Source organism: Melospiza georgiana, chromosome 1 (genome assembly GCF_028018845.1).
Source record: "Melospiza georgiana isolate bMelGeo1 chromosome 1, bMelGeo1.pri, whole genome shotgun sequence".
Lineage (NCBI taxonomy): Eukaryota > Metazoa > Chordata > Aves > Passeriformes > Passerellidae > Melospiza > Melospiza georgiana.
In genome coordinates this window covers 28,728,906-28,747,015 of record NC_080430.1, presented here as the reverse complement: position 1 = coordinate 28,747,015, position 18,110 = coordinate 28,728,906, and positions in this window count along the sequence as shown.

Here is an 18,110-nt window from a genome sequence, read left to right as displayed (position 1 = left end):
TATTCAAAAGGCTTAAGGCTAAAGAAGCCAATAATACTTGATGATTCATTAGTTTGAAAGGCATACAAGCTCTTGTTAAGACAATTAAGGCTTTGGTCACAAATCCTTTGGTTTTATTGATTTGGCAGAAATCATAACTCTGGCTCATTTTATACTTAACACTGAAGAGCTCTGAACAAGGGGAAGATAGGTTAAGCAATTATTCTGTGATATTTGCATTGAACTGATCCTGCAGTTTAAAATCACCAATCATTGACCAAATGCTGTATTATGATGTAATGTGGCTTCAGCAAGTGCCATTCATTCTGCACAAAAGGCAAACAGAAGGCTTCTGTATTAGTATACTGAAAATTTGATAGGATAAAATGTCAAATAACTTTTTGCAAGCTCCTCAGAGAAAAGCCTTATATTATCTATCTAAATAGTACCCTTTCACAGATGGAACTGCTACTTACAGAGGGTGCAGCTTTACTTTCTTTCTAAACACCCTTTCAAATATACTGTTGAAATCCGCCTTGCAATCAGTAGATTTTCCTTATAAAAGAGTTCTATATTTTAACTTTAGGCCCTCTGTTCTGTTTTGGAAACATGAAAACCCTTTATTGGAGATGTTCCACTCAGAAGAGAGAGATTTCAGAACCATCATGGACAGTTCTCTATAAGTATCAGCTCAAAGTCCAACAGATGCCAAAAAAAAACCCAACAATGAAATGCTGGGCATTATCAAGAATATAGCGGAGGATGAAGATAAAATATAATGCTGTCACTATCAACTGCAGCACTCTTCATATCTGCAGGACATAGCAGAGTCAGAAAAAGCAAGAGAAGAACAAATAAAATTACTAAGGGCATGGTGCAGCTGTCTTGAAAGACAGACAGAATAACTACCTAGACACAGGATTATCTGCTGAAATTCATTTCAACTTGGATCAAAACAAGAAAATTCTTCTTTATGCAAAGGGCACTGATTGTGTAACTACCTGCCAAAGACAGAGTTGGAGGAAACAATATGCTCAAGAAGAGATTAAACAAAACAATGGACAACCATATCCAAAAGCAGATACTGAGGGAGACAGGTGGGGATGCACCCTCCGTTGTCCTTCACCTGCTAGTGGTGGATGTCAGGGCAGGAAACCACAGTTACTGACCAGGCTTGAGGCCGCCTTCTATTGCAAGTGCTAGACAGGGAGCAAGATGAATTTACAGATGAGATCTGTTCTAAAAACATGATTCTTTAAGCTGTTTTACTAGTAAGGGAGTGAACATGTTACTGCCATGAATAGTCTGATTATAGAAATGTTATAAATATGTGTGCGTGTATATATATTTGTGTTTTCTGTTCAAAAATCATACATACACTTCAGGAGTAAAGAGGTGTTTAAGCAGACTTTGAAGATGTTTTGGGGTTTTTCCTGCGATTGAAATGACAAATAAATTAATGAATAGTGAAATATATATAAAAATGTATTGCAAAAAATCCAATGTATTATCTTTTTCAACCTATATTGTAATTTAATATTGAATTTTCATCTTTTATGTTCACAATATGTTAAATATTACTGTCAATCTAAAATGCTTAAAAAACCATCTTGGAATATTTCAGGAAGGTTATCTGAAATTCCTAATTTCAATATTTTCTCTAGAAGCCTACTTTTAAAGGTTATGTTCAGAGCAGCAAAAAATAGTGTTGTCAAATCAAGAAAATATGAATGTCTTAACTTTAAATGTTTTTAAACAGTCCAAATATTTTTTTTATTTATAGAAAATAATTGGATAAAAGTAGAAAACAATAGCCAGGACACATGCTGTTCAAAGCTAGTAAACATTTTCACTGTATCCCCCAATTTATTTGTCATGGATTAGGACACTAGTTCTAAACTTCTCATATTAAAAGAGTTCTGAATAAAAGAAACTGGCACTGTTCAAAATGTTTGTCACTAGAGGTAGGACCTTGTTAATTTTACTTCACAACTAAAAATACTCCTCACACAAGTTAGGATCTTTATTAACTGAAGAACTAAACTTCCATTTTACCTAAATCTTCCTATGCTAGTCAGCTCCAACATCTTAAAACAGTAACATATCACTAGCAGCTTGTCAGAAAAAGGGGGATACTGAAAAATTTAAAACATAAAATTTAAAGAAAAAGGCTTCTCTTGCCTACTTTTCTATAATGTTACTGTAAATGTATCTCAATTTGAGCTTATTTAATTATTGCCGCAGGATGCACGAATCATTTGATGCCCTCAAATAATCCTAGTTTGTGAGACTAGCTGGAATCCTTACAGAAATGTCCATAGAAAGAGTCTTGACTTAGTAATTAGCCTAATGTTTGATGTGTTGGCATTTCATGAGATGTCACAGTGATGAGTAATGGATACACACGAACCCACAGCTTCATTCACGTTCTGCAGGACAATATGAAACTGTGTGCTTGTAAGAGTTGTTATCTTGTTGTTAGATTTCATATTTCTAAAGTCCCATACTGTCGCAATCATATTTCTAAAGTCTTGTACCTTCTCAGCGATATTTCTTGGAGGCAGTTCTTCACAGCTCTGACTTCTTCTGCTTGCTGCTGCTTCTTAGTCAGGGCTCCTTCCAGGCTCTCCCTGACTGGCCAAGCCCAGCCCCTTTTATCCCAGTTATCTTCATTAGCCACAGCTGCCACCCAATTAAGGACATCACAGCTGCAGCCCATCAAGAACAACCGAGGCTTATCAGGGCAAGGCCTATATACAGATATTTAAACACAATACAGATATTTTACTAGGACTCCTAATATATGTAAGGATCACAAAAACCAATAATTTGTGAAGACTGGATCATGCCCACTACCACAGAAATTATATCAAGTTTAGATAACTTTTAGAGAAGTAATTAAAAACAAAGTATTAGAGAGACGCAGTATTTTGAGCATAGCACTAATAAAGTTGAGTATTGTGTTAGAGTTTCACTCATGATCAAATTTTCTTCTAAACACACATTTTGCAGAAGCAGTTTCACAGGCATCAGATGATGTTTGACAAACTGGGGAGCAATTGGGAAATGTGCCTGCAGCTGAAAGTATTAGTCTTCATGGCTGATGGTACTTTGGGGTTTAGTTTTCCTATGCTGCAGAAGGATGAAGCCACAACCATTGTGAACTTTCCCAAACATACATAAAGCATTTGCTCTCCCAGCAAGACCAAATCACTGAGACCAGTTAGAATCAGGAGCCTCTCCATCTTCTGATAGACATCTGCATGACAAGGTTTTCTGGTGATGGTAGTCAGACCACTGGTCTTTAAAATGTTACATGAAACATGAAATCACTTGGCTGGAGAACAGGTTATCCTCTAGACCTCCAATACATAATAACAGGTGCAACTGAGAGACTCTCAGAATAGCCATCTGTCAAGATACTTTGCTTTAGGAATTCACAAACACCGGTTCATAAGTTAGACTTGATCAGTGAAGAACTTGTTATATTTATGTACATGTTGTTCCCGTTGACTGCTAATTATAGCTGTCAGAAAGACAGAAACTTCTAATATCAGCAAAATTTTCCAGATCACAATTTTTTAAAATTGTCTGGCTTTTGAAACCAGCTCTAAAAGCCCTACTATAGGAAGAGATATGTAAAATGCAAAATGCCTATGTCTGGTACTATTTTCAGCAAGAATAATGCAGAATTATTTGGCAAAATCAGGAAAAAGTATTACAGAAATAATATAATAAAAATTAATATATAAATAAAAGTATAATAGAAAAGTGAATAGAAATAATACATCAAGGTAAGCAGGTAGTATGCACACAAAAGACATTTGAGGAGTTACTTTTAATAAGGGGGGTTGTGTGCACTTTGGAGGAAGCAGTGCCACTCATTAAAATGTACACTTTAGGTTAGTCTTTTCTTAGGAGTTAATAGGGAATTAATCATCTGTACACCAGGGAAGAGTGGTTTGATCAATACTGAAGCTATAACCTTCACTGAGGCAACATATCTAATAAGTACATCTTGAATAAAATTCCTTCATGCACTGACTCATTTTTCTTAAAGCATGAAACCAATAAGCATTAGATTGTGTTTGGAGTGAAGGTGATCTCAGCAACACTTCTGACTGGTCTAACCAAAGTGTACCCATCTATACGTCCACAGATAGGCAATAAGCACATCTAATACATTATTAACACTGAGTAAAAATAATAATGGATCAAGAATTAAACTTTCATGAGCAATATGAAGGTCTGGTGTTGTGGCTATGAAAGAAAAAACAAGCCTAAACCCCATATTTATCTAAATTAACACAGAAAGTTAGATTTCCTTCTCAAGCAAATAACTAAGGTGAAAAAAATCTCTATACAATTTGAAGCTTTTCATTGTGAGAGTAAATGCAGTAAAGAGTGTTGAATAGCCTTGATTTTTACAGAATTAAATTAATCAAAGCATTCTAAGAGAAGTATTAGTTCTAAAAAGTACAATATAAGCTCTAAGACCTATTTTGATTAATTCTATTTTTTAAATTTTTTCTTTGATTTTTAATGGCTGCACAGAGTGCCAAGTTGGACTAAAAGACTGGCAGGAAAAAAACAGGCTATATTTAGTATACCCAGATAAACTTTACAAATGTATAGGTAAATTATTCCCTGAGTTATCTATCCAGTAGTCAGAGGATCTAATCTATTGATTTACTTACTGTGGGGCCTGCAATTTACTCTAATAAACCTTCTGATGCATCTCTTATATTATGTAATGAGCAGGAAAAAGAGAGAAGTTTAAAGGTTGAAAGTTAGATATTTGCAAATCAGATACACAATAAAGCTGTGAGATGTTTAAGCAATTCCCCTACTTTCACACCTTTGCAAAACTATTTTAGCTAATGCATATTTCTTTGGTGGGACTGATGTAGTGCAGGCAGCTGACTTGCTCTGTGTTTTTTAAAGGAATAAGTAGAGGAATAGAGATAACCAAGAAGTAATGCCTATCCCCATTCAAGAGAAGCATTTGATATCTACTTGCTTTATTGTGCCAATGGTGCAGTTTAGAAATACTGCTTTTGGTATATTTAATTAAAAAGCTCACTATTTTTGTCAGACCTCTGGCACCAACCACCAGCCAACTATTTCCAAGTGCTTACCAAGGAAACCACTGCTGGGAATAATGACTTTGGCACAACTGTGGTTCTTGCTTCTGTCTGATCACCCTGTGTCTTGTGCAATGACAGCTGAAGTGCTCTTTTGACAACAAAACAGCAGAAATTGAGGCCTGTGTCTTAAATCAATGAACATGTTAGTTGAACTGAATTGTAAATTGTGGTGATTTATCTGCTTCTATATTAACAGATAAAACAAGGCAGGAAAATAGTGTAAAGTGGACAATCAATGAAAGGAATCACTCTGACTTTCTGAAAAAGAAAGCTGTTCATAGTCATAGTGCTTTTAGGGAATGGAGACAAAGGCTTTGCCCTCACACCACCTCTCAGGCAACTCAGATTTACTATAAAAACAAAAGCTTTATGTGAGAGAAAAGAATATCTGGAGAATGTGTGAGGAAAGGAGAAAAAAAAAGTACTATTGGGGTCTAAAGAAGATATACTTTTACCAAAGTATAATGGGTAAAAGTGGACTTGAAACCCAAATTGCTGACTCACAGTTTACCATTTCAGAGAAATACATGCATCAGAACCATATTACTTCCATGTCTTATTTTACTGACATTTTTATTACATGATTTTTAAAGGATCTCTGCGGTAGGACTGTTTGGGAAAGGGATGAACAGCAATTTTACAAAGACACAGTATATGTAAAAACTAAAATTCCTACTGCAAGAATCTAAACAGAACTCCTTAGGTGGGTGATTTGTTCTCATGAGACAAAGGCAATATTTGTTCTCATGTCACTAGGCAATATGGGCTTCAGTTCTTCAAACATTTATATTCATCCTTCTGCAGTAGTTCTTAAATGTCCAGTTACCCCAAAGTGGTTTCTTTAATGCACTCTTGAGAAGAAGCAGGGCTCAGTGCACAGGTGAGAATGGTTTGGGACTAGCAGGAAAATCTTCAGCTACATCAAGTTCCTCAGACTTCTGTCCAACCTGACCTTGGATGTTTCCAGGCATGGGACATCTACCACCTGGAAATGTTCCAGTATTTTACCTCCCTTACATAAAAAAAAAATCCTTATAACTAATCTAAGTCCTGTGGCTCTGTTACAGGCTAGGCAAAGGGGTCGTGCTGCAATAGCAGGTGCTGCCTAAACTGATCAGCCAGGAAGAAAGGGGCTCTCACTGCTTCTTTCAAGTAAGGAGACACATGCCAGGGCTCCCAGGCCTGGGAAAATGAGAGCTTCCCACAAGGAAAACAGCTGAACTGAGCCATGTTAATCTATTATGTAAGTAAGAACAGTAGAAAGTAAAAAATTAAATGGAGGGGAAAAAAAATAAACGGTGGCCAAAGTTGATTTATTTTTAAATATTTGAGCTGAAACTAGTAATAAAGTAGAAAACTAAATGTCAAAAGATTATTATCCTGACAGTGCCTCAGCTAGTAAGGTTTTCAAGCCCATGATGAGCTTCAGTACCTTGTGTTGTGAAGAGCTTGGCTTGCAAGTTGCAAGGTTAATAAGTGCAGTAAGAGATACAATGCCCTAACTGCTCCTGTATTCTCAGCAAACAGATGATATAGAGTAATTATCATTCACTGATAACTGAGTGTCTCTCTTTTTAGAGCTTGTATTCTCCATAAACTGATTTTGTACTTAGAATAGAATTTTCAAGAAATCAGTCTGTCAACATAATATGGTCTTGTTATTGCAATACTTTCGCTTGTAAACAACTTCTCTACTTTTTGCCTATTTTAGATTGACTGAATTATGTACATAATGTCACAATTTATGATTAACAGTGAGCTATTTACCCAGGGACTTAACCTCTGTTGGAAAGCTAAAGACACTTGAAATTCAAAATCACTTTTAGAAAGCTACAGAAACTCCTATGTCTTCTAAAAGTGGGACTGAAGTAATTTATCAACTGTAATACAATGAAACCAAGAAAAAAAATTAAAAATCACCTGTAAATCATTGTTTCAGTATTTACTGAATAGGTTCAATTTAGTATTTAAAAATAGAAAATCCTGATATCTGGGGATTTCATTTCATTTTGGCCTTATCAAGGGCAAATCAGAAGTCAGAAGTCACTCAGAAATTGGAAGAAAGCAACAGAGGAGAGGATGAAGATTTTCAATAACTGCCAGCAGCATGTGCACTATAGGAGAGATCAGGGTCCTGACCAAGTGTTCACTGTGTATTCAATTCTCAGCAGTTTTGAGAATACTTAGACCACGTTTCTCTCCTCCACTTGAGGAATGAACTAAATACCCTCTACTCCTTAGAAGGGTAAGAGTGTGGAAAAATGTATTCATTTGCACTCAAAAAGTGTACTTTTTCTTTCTTTTTCTCATCCCCAAGTTGAAAAATTTCTCTTTCTTTCAACAGCTTTTTTAAACCTTTGAAGCTTGGCAAAGAGATCAATGCACTTAAGAAAAACACCAAAATGTTGAATCTGCTGTTTCAAAGAGGCCCATTTTGATTCTGATTAGAATTTCTCTAAATGCAAGTCCAAAACCTGTGGAAAATTAGTCAACACTATACACTGGCAGAAAGCAGGTGGAGACCCCTCATTGCCAGCATCACAATCTTCTTAATTTATTTCAATCACGATATTTACTAAGGTATCTCAAGACATCTGTTTGAAACTTGCCCTCCTCATTTTGCAAAATCTATATGCCTGAACACATAGAAGCCATGCATTAAACACAGTCAAAAGCCCACTCCAAAGACGTATGCTTTCACCAAGAAAATATTAGGGTGGAATAAAAGTACATCCCCCATCCCCATCAAATCTCCCCTTAGTAAAGGGCTAGCATTTAATCTCAGTTTACACTTGGACCTGAACATTCCTTAGCAGTGCAGTTCCACACAACTTAGAAGAGTTATTTAGGACACAGTCTGGTTACAGACCTTGAAGTAAAACAACCTCCTTTGCTCACAAAGATTTAACCCTGTGTGTGCCAGCTATTCTGACAGCCTATGAGCCAGCTTGTTCACCTTGCAGGTGTTTACCATCCTTCCTTCACTATGCTACTGTGAAGAATGAAAGGAGCAGTGATACCCAACACTGATTTATGGGGGATAACTTTTATGCCTTTTATCCAATAACAAGATCATGTGAAAGACTAAAATATAACTTTGGCAATGAGCTCAATGCTTCTTTAAGCCAAATTCCCTGACTACTGGGTTATGGAAGCACATATATTTTTATTCCATTCCTGTGGCCTAATAGATCATTGATTACCCTCTTGCAGAGAATAGATTTGAGCATATGATCTAATCTCTAGGATTTTCTCTAAAAAAAAAATGGCATCAATGTGTTACCAACATCTGATTAAAAGAAAGGTATGATTAAAAAGAAAAGTATGAGCTTTACTTCATTACTTTATTTTCAAGAGCAAAGCACAGATAGCCCCTTTCAAGGAAAGGTTTCTGATGCTTTTGGTCCTTAGTTACCATTGCCTTAGAAAGGCAGAATTTGACGTGCAACACTGTCAAATTTCCATACAACTTCAATATTAATACCCCTGTACTTATCCCTCTACTGCAGCCCCCTTCCCCCCACAAATACACAGGGCCCCAGACAGCAAATTCCTTATTCTTAGAGCCAGGTGGCTATAAATGTGACATGGCTGGTGCAGCTCATGTCTCATTCACCGAGTAGTGTGACATGGCAATAACAGCCAGGTATAAATTGACACACATATGCATAAGACTTCCAAAAAGGTTTCACGGGCTCACCTTTGTTCAGTTCACCCATCTTGAGTCAGCTCTGTCCTTACAGGTGATCCTTCCAGAAGCATGTAAATCCTGAGATTAAGAAGTAGCAGTTTCTGTCTTTGTCCATTATTACTGCATTATTTTACAGTATAAAAATCAGAGCCTGGCTTTATTAGATTCTATCCTTTGCCCCTCATCTTTCTTTCAGAGTGGGAGTGAGAAAGGAAAAGACAGTAATTAAAAAAAACCAACGCTAGAAATCAAAAGTGTAACATTTCCCACTGTTAACTTCATGAATTTAGATTTTTCCAAGCAGAAAAATATATATTGAAACACAGCCAACAACTGTAATCTTAACTCTTGTTCTATCTTAATTTTGCTTTAAGGTTCTAACTGCAGGTGTTTGGGGTTTTTTTTCCCTCAGCAGTTTAAGACTGCAAGCTTGTTGCATCAGACCAAGTTTGCTGAGCTACTGAGTTCCATTACACACACACACACAAAAGTACAGTATCACCTCATAAAACACTTCCAGGCTTCATCATCTCAGTAAAGATATGACAAGGCTGTTTATCAGTAGGTAATAAGACAGATAATTTAACTGTACAAGCTCTAATTGGTCTAATTCACTAACTGACCTCTCACCACTTGATTCACTAGTACAATTGAGCTCTGATAAAGCCTTTAATTGTAAATTGCACACAGCTGTGAGCTGCTTCTCACGCTGGCACAAAAACACTATCATCGACTGTTTCATCTCTGCGACCTGCTAATTTGGAGCATATGTAACTGTTTTTAATGCTGAAGGCTTGACATACCACAAACAGCAGATGTTGCAGCTGCCCCTGAGACGCTTTATTTAATTCAATTACGTCTTTTGGAGATATGTAAAAAAGCTAGGCGAGATGAGAGAGGGCAGGAGAATGTTAAAAATGGAGCCCCTGGTTGAGGCCCAGGTGGCTCGATAGGCAAATGATTGGGTGAATGTCTAAATGATCTTTTTAATTGAGTAGACTGACGGCTAATCAGGGTCATGAAGTGTTATCACACTGATGAGCTGAGTGGAGCCCTGGGCTGCTCTGCAATTAATGCTGCTTTTGTGAAAGGAGAAAAAAGGAAGATAATGTATACCATCTGGCAATTGTTTATGATAAAAGCAGCAGTTTGCTACAAATTCAAGTTAAATGCTATTCATAACATTATTTCTTCTGCTGCTGTGGAGGGCAAGGACATAGAGCCCAGGCCTTTGTCTGACTTTCTCATTCTCTTTCAACAAGCAAAACATTCATTTGCTTCCACATGTGTTATTATTAATTACTTGCCTGCTTGCTAATGTATGGCCCAAATGATGCTCTTTTTGAAATGCCATGAATAAGTCCAGCAATCTAGATTTTGGATGCTTCATGCCAAAGCATCCAATGAGATAAAAAAGAAGCTAAGGTCTTAACTTGTAGCTAAAAGCCAGAGAAAACAAGTTTGTTGTTTTTTCAGTGTTGGGTACTCATCCCCCTGCCCCCTTTCCCTGTACTGTTTCATTTTGAGGAGATTAAATCTTTAAAGCACACACCTAAAGGTTCAGAAAAAAAGCATGGTTTTGATAAGGAGGGGAAAATTGAAGCTGATTAATTTCTATGTGAAGGTATTTCACTAGGCCTAAGAAGGTTTGGCTTTATAAAAGAAAAAAACAGTTCACCAGCAAGTCAGGGGTGTTTTGGGGATGTGGCTTTCTAGCAAGGTAAGGAGAAGTAGACAGGTACTGGTGACAGCATAACACTGAGCTAAAAGCTCATCCCTGTAAGTAGAATATTATTCTACTACTAGGTAGAAGGACATGACAAGTGGGAAAAAATAATCCTGCCAATTCTTCTTAGGTTTTAAACCAGCTGGGAGCTGAAAATAACACTGCTGGGGCCCTCCTTAAAGAGGACAACCACCAGTCAAGTTAGGGAAAATTTAACAATATATAGTGTCACTTCTGACAAGGAGAAGAAGCCTTGGCTTAAAACTTAGATATTAAGAGCTTATTTATTGCTTACAGATTAGTTCTGAAAATCAGGTCGTTCCAATTCCTGGCTGTGTCACAAGTATATTGCACGTCCTTAAGAGAGTCATTTCACTCGTATGTGCTTTGTCTGACAGAGAATCTAACCCAGTATTTTTTTTAAACCAACACTCAGGTCAAAGTTGATCAAAATTAACAAATATCTGTTTTAACTATTCCTTAAAATTTAAAAGGCTAGAAACAGAGACTGTCCCTCTACCAGAAAAGTTGGAAAGAACTGGACTTTGTAAAGTTTTTTTTAATTCTTGGGGTGCTGGAAGCACATTTTGTGTATCAGTTCTTTTATTGTGTTTTATACATTTTTACCTTATGACTGGATTTAAGCATCACATATATCTTCAAAGCAAGATACTGCTAAACAGTACTCTAGTAAAAGGAGCAAAAGGCTCAAAAGCAAATCACCAGCCTCAAGCTTATATCTTACAAGTTTTTGTCTTAACCCCTTGTTAGTTTTTCAGTTCTGTGGACTACAGATGAATACACCAGTTATTACCTGTGATCACTTGTTATTTCTGTCCCTACTAACCACTGTGTACTGAAGATGAAATATCAGTAATTTTTTAAAAGTTTACAGAGACCATCTGCTTGCAACCTGGAGAAGAGAAGGATATGCTGCTGTAAGGACTTCACTCAGCAATTCTCATGCTTAAACTGTGCTTTGAGTCAAACTTCTAGCTATGATTAACAAACCCATGCTGTAAATATACACTGCAGACTCCCTGGCAATTCCCTACCTTCTCCCTACTCTTCCAGGTACTGCAACACTCACAAGTGCCTGGGAGACTGTTTTCTCTTCCAAGGGAAAATTTACAGGATTCTTTAAGTTCTCTTGCTCTAAACCCAGAGAAAAGCAACAACAAAAAAAAATGCCATAAAACAAAAAAACCAAAAAAACCAGTAAGAATTCGAGAGGGGAGGGGAGGACAGGAGAGGAGATATCATAAAATGTTGATTTAATATCCTAAATGGGCCAGATGAATCGTGGGTGAGTTCTATTGCTGATCAGAAGTCCTTGCCTTATCAAAACAGGTACATACCGTCTTGGAAAGAAATGTTTCCATTTCAAGGAACAAGTGTATTCTGAGAAAAACATTCTTAAGAAATTTGCCAGCTGTATCTCTTCAACAACAGCTGTTCACCAGGCTACTCTTTCATCATGGTAGTGAGAGATTCAAAAAGATTTTTTTACTGAACAATTGAGGTAGAATATTACCCTACTTTATGTTTTAATAAGGGCAGAAAAACAAAATACTAGGGAAGAATGCTGTGATAAGAGTACCTTTTGAGTTGTGTTGGGAAGAAGTGTCTGCTGAGGGTGTTTTAGGAGTGCAGGAAGTTATCAGATATTGTAGCAGGCAGCAGCTCTTGGTAAGACTATGGAGTTAGACAGAAATGTTGCTACTAACACCATGCTTAAGAAGACAGCTTAAAATAATACTCAAGATCGTCTTTGTGGCATTTTGAAATCATGGCATTAAGCTCTGAATTATGGATGAATGCTGCTTTATTTCAGTTTAATAAAGGTATCCTGCTTTTTCTCTCAGACTAGTATTAGACACAATAAAAAAGAAACATTCTTTCCAAGATTTAATATGCTATTTGAGTTCTCTTCTGTGATCAGAGTTTCCTATTCTCTTTCTGATTTTCTAGCTACAAATTAATGTAAAATCTTCACACATAAAAAAGAATTTGCAGTGGCACTTCTACTTATTTCTGGAAGAGTTTAGGACTCCTATATTTTATGTACTTATAATGAGACAGCATATGAATTCTATTGTTTTAATTTCATTATGGTGTGACAGATTTTTTCAGGATTCCTGGGACTACATGAACAGCTGAACTTTCATTTTGACGACTGGACCTAAAAACAATGTCCTTTTTAGTGAACTAGGTAATTTGTTTCAGCTCAAAAATAAAAAAAGAAAGAAAACATAAAGTAACTCTATGTTGGCAGTCTGAGAAGTCCTTTGGAAGTGTAAACCTAAATTAAAGGCCTGAATCCAGGAATATTTGAATACTTTGTAGGACTATTCCAACAGAAGAGTTAAAGGGAGAACAATCTAAAAATATACTTTCCCAAATATTTGGTTCACAGGCCTATCTCCATGCATATAAAGAGAAGGAAGAAATCCTCCTTCCTTCGTCTCAGCTCTGTGACAAATATTTGGACAATTGGACCCTAAAAACTTTTACCTTAAAAAAAAAAGTACTTCCTCTTACTAGGAGCAATATGACATATTTATCTTAAAAGTGAGCTTAAGATGTTGTTCTGCCATACAGACTCACCTTTACATGCTACAAGTATGTCTGTCAGACAGGAGTGCAGAAATCTCTGGGCAATTAAATCATTATGCATTTTAGCAGTAAAATTATGAATACAGATTTTAGCATTTCATTGAAGCATCAATAAACATTCCTCCTCATTAGTAGCTCCTAATGTCCTTTCTTTGAAGTACCTTAAACTTTTATAAAAATCACAGGTTGGCACAATGACTTACAGAGTCTTTGAAGTAAAACAGATCAGAAAAGTAATGCTGCTTTGCCTTCAGTTCAGAATTCCATGTAGAGTCCATTCTGCTCCTTCTACAGAACTCTCATACTTTTTTTATATGGCTAAGGGAGAGAGACCAGGTTATAATTTAAAACTCACAGGACTGTCCCATGTGTTCATAAAAGCCACTGTTGCTGCCTAAGGACAGGAGAAATAAAAATCTTTTGGTAATGATTGTTCTTTCAGTACCAGTGTTACCAACAGCCACATGATGTTCCTGATCAGAAGATCATGTTTAGATCAGAAATTCTGGTTTAGCCAGAATATGAATCCTAAAGCTACTCCTGCATTAGGCCATAGGCAGCGCCAGAGCATTACATGAGCAAGGCATTTCAGCTCCATCATAATTTACCCAGGGGACTGAATTCCAGAGGACAGCAATACATGTGCAAAAACCTGCTAAATACAATATCTTAGGTAAAACCACAGGCAGAGAAACATAAGGTAGGCTTACACTGCTACCCCTCTGTACATAATAAGATTTTTGCAGTGTTTTCTTCCAAATTTACCTTGAAATAAGATCATTCAAAGTGAATAGTATGGTAAATGGTGAGGAAATCTTTATGCAAAGTGTTTTCATTCGTCTAACTTCCATGAATAATATTCTGGAAATGCTTCTGTCCCTCTGTTTAGTGTAAACACCTAATTTTAGCCTACCTTAGGTTTCTAACAAGGATGTTATTCAAAACAACTACATTAGATTACATGAATATTTCCCATGGGGTCAAAATTCAAAAGACAACTTTAAAAAACGTTGGTTGCTAAGACTGTATATTCATCAAATGAATTTTAATTAGGTGGAGTAAGGCAAATTCTGTTTTGCAATGCAGTGTACAATCCTAAAATAAATCAGTGAATGAAAATATCCAAATGCAAACACAGGTTGATATAACTCAGAACATCCTAATTGCTCTTGGAAACAGGAGTCTCATAAAGTACATATAAACTGTGTCATCTTGACAAAGAGCACCCCGGATCCTGGAGTGTTCTACTGAGTTTGTTTTAAGTTTATGCTCAAATAAAAAGGAACTAGTTTTAAAGGGCACAACAGACAGTTAGATGTCTAACTCCAGGCAAAATCAACACCTGAGACAGTATATTACAATAAATCTTGGAAAGATTTCCAAAGCCTCTAAAAAGAGATAGGCAGAATTCAACCACTGATAGCTAAGTGCAGATTTGTAACCCATGTAAGACAATTCAAGATGGTTCTTCTGCTATTCCTGAATTCCCACCACCTCATGACCTTATATTTTATTGTATCTTTCTTGAACTGGAATGAAGAAAAGCACAAAGTCTTTACCTTTTTCTGTAGGATTATTTTTCCCTTTGTCTGAGATAAAAGAAAGGAATGAGTATGTGGAGAAAGGCAGGGGCATTGTAACATTAAATTACTTGTAAAGCTGAAGAGAAAAAACAGAAGGTGAAAATTGTAGTGACAGCTTACATTTAGAGATCAAAATTCATATGCCTCTTCAGCCCAGTTCTCTCTTCAGAGATACTATTAAGTATATGTTAGATATGCAAATTAGATACTAAGCAAACATAATATCTATTAGATATACTTCAAGCTTTCTACCTATTTTAAGGCAATACAGACACAGCTATGTAAATACCTGGAATTTAATCCTTAGAAATCAACACTGACTTATAGCATTTGCTAAAATTCAAAGCAAATGTGTTTTCCAAATCACTTAGACCCAAACCAATGGAGAAAAACAAGAAAACCCACCCCACAGTTGTCAAAAATTTCATTTTTTACCCTAATCTGCAAGGCATGGCAACACTCTGATGTAGTACCTTACAAGATATCTCTCTCATAATGATATAAATTAAGTTGAAAAGTACGTCCTTATTACTTTCAAAACAAGCATATTAATTTTAAGTTCAAACTGTCCTAATTTTTTTTCTTTCCGTAATAATTTTAAAGGCATATTTCAAAGGGAAAAAAACCCCCCAAAATGCCAAAGAAATGTAAATAAATAGGTTTTCTTAAAATCCAAGCAATATTTTTGCTCCCCCACACCTTTCATTCAAAACTGCATGTTCACCAGACCAAAAGAACAACCTCTTTTTCCACAAAAATTCAGCCTAAGAATATTTGCAGAGAATAGAGTATTTCAAACAATGAACCACATTTCCGACAGTTCAGTGACAGACTGACAAAATTAGGACTGTTCAGCCTGGAGAACAGAAGGTTGCACAGAGACCTCACAACAACCTCCCAGTATCTGAAGGGGAAGCCAGAGGAGGACTCTTCTCCAGGAACCGTAGTGGTAGGACAAGGAGTAATGGGTACAAGCTGAAAGAGAGAAAATTTAGGTATTTAGGAATATTAAACAGGCATTTATATGAATAATTTAGCTATTAGGAAGAAATTCTTTATTGAGAGGGTCCTGAGGCACTAGAAAAGGTTGCCCAGAGAGCTTGTGGATGCTCCAAGCCTGGCAGTGTTCAAAGCCAGGCTGGATGAGGCCATGAGCAGCCTGGTCTAGTGGGAGGTCCCTGCCCATGGCATGGGGACATTTGGACTGGATGATCTTTAAGGTGCCCTAACATTCTATGAATCTACAATTCTATGATTCTAGAAAGGCAACCAAATTTTATGGAGTTTTCTTAATGAAATAAATGGTCACAAGTCTTCCTTCCCTGAAGAAAGTGTGTATGTTTAAAGTGACTGCTGTTTCAAGGGCCTCTGTTCTGCCTAATTTTAAACCTAAAACTCCATTTCACATATCTTAGATGAAGCCCAGTTAAAGATAACTTTCTTATAATTTACTAGACAGCCTAGGAAATTTTTATTAATAATGACTAGGAATTAAATTTTAATGTTAAAAGCATTACAGTGTATAAATAGAGGGTATTCACTGCTAACAAAATTGCAATGTAGTTCTTATAAGCAACTTATATTTTCAGAAAGAAGTGGGAAGAAAGTAAAAAAAGGTTTGTTCTTAGTTTATTGTGGTGTAACAGATTCCCAGTGATACCTGTTTTCTTTCCAGAAAGGCAGACATTGGATTACAGCAATGGAGCAGAATCAACCCAATCTGATGCTCCTTGAAAAACGAGTATAATAAGGATCTCTGGCAATACAGTTTTCATGAGTCATTCCAGAAGGGACACTGCTGAAGGTGAGGTTCAGCAGCATCCACTGTGCATACACCAATACTTTCAGGGGGGGAATCAATCCCAGAGCCTGTTCTTGTGCTGTGGTGTTTCTTGGCCAGAAGAAACCACATAATACCCAGACTCACATATGGTTTTGTTTCCAGACCACAGAAGTTTAAATAACATTTAAAAAATACTTTGAAGGAAAACAAGTGAACTTCTAATGATAAACAACTTCTGTGAGACTCTCTATATTTATACTACTCAGTTCCATGTGGAGCTAGCAACAAAGGGCTTGAACAGTCTGCTGTGTTCCACAGTCTCCCACCCTTCAAAGGTCACAGTGGGAACCCAGCTCTGCTCTGTGCCTCCACCTTAGCAAGGTTTTGGCTGGCCTCCCTCCCTCCACCCTTAGTCACCCTGCAGTCTGGGGATGCATGATGTGGATGGAGAGAGACTGAGCTCATGCTAATGAACCCTCCTTATCATGCAGCCCTCATGCCTCTAATTCATCAGGCATTTTGGAGAGCCAGCAACTCATCAGCAGCTACACGGTGAATGTTTTAGCTCAAGGCTGGTCTGTGCTCTCTTTTGGTGCACCACCATGGTTAAAGAGACTGAGTAGATAAGTACATGTTGATAGATGAATTGTTACCAACACCTCTCCTCACTCACTGCTTACTGGTCTCTTTTTGCAATATTAACAAAATTAAAGCAAAACAAAGTTAAAACAACAAAAACTCAAAGAAAAAGAATGAAGAGGAGATTTGAATTAATTCCATCTCCTGAGTAAAATATTTTAGAAAAAAAATATTATCTATCTATCTATCTATCTATCTATCTATCTATCTATCTATCTATCTATCTATCTCAATGCATTTAAGACAATGAGAGATATCCTGAACCTTTTCTTACTTTTCTGAAAGGTTTTGAGTCCACTATCATTGTGACTGCATATGCAGATATCCAATGCACTCTACCTAGCCTATTCTTTTATCTACCCAGTCCCTGCCAGTTTGCTGTCTGCTATGCCTTCCTCTGGATTTCTTTGTAAAGAGACTCTCACCATCAGCAGCAGGCTGAGGGTGCTGCCAAACACGGGTACACATGAGCACATAGACACAGAGAACAAATTTTCCTGCAGTTCTCCTTCATCTACTGGTTTTAGACCTTGCACAGTACTATATTATAGTAGCCTTTGAATATTCACATTCAAATTTGTAGGTTTAAACTCCTCATTGGTGATGCAGTCTCCTCTCAGGAATATAAAATTTTATTAAGTGTTCATTGGAAGAATAAAAGATGTTAAAGCACAACTGGGCAATTTAATCTGACTGGTAGTGAAAACAATCTTTGCCTATAAAGATAAATTAAAATTGTACCAGTTGTATGTCTTGCAGATTCTCCAATGACTCTAACTACTACTTTGAACTACTACTCTTTGCAGTAGAAAGCTTTGGATTTACATTTGACTTTTGCAGTTCAACAAAAGTCTTACTAAAAAGAGGTAAATAGAACCAGGCCAAAGTCTGTAGAATAATATCCCTGTCCTGCAAGAAAAAGAACTATCCCCGGCCATCACACTGC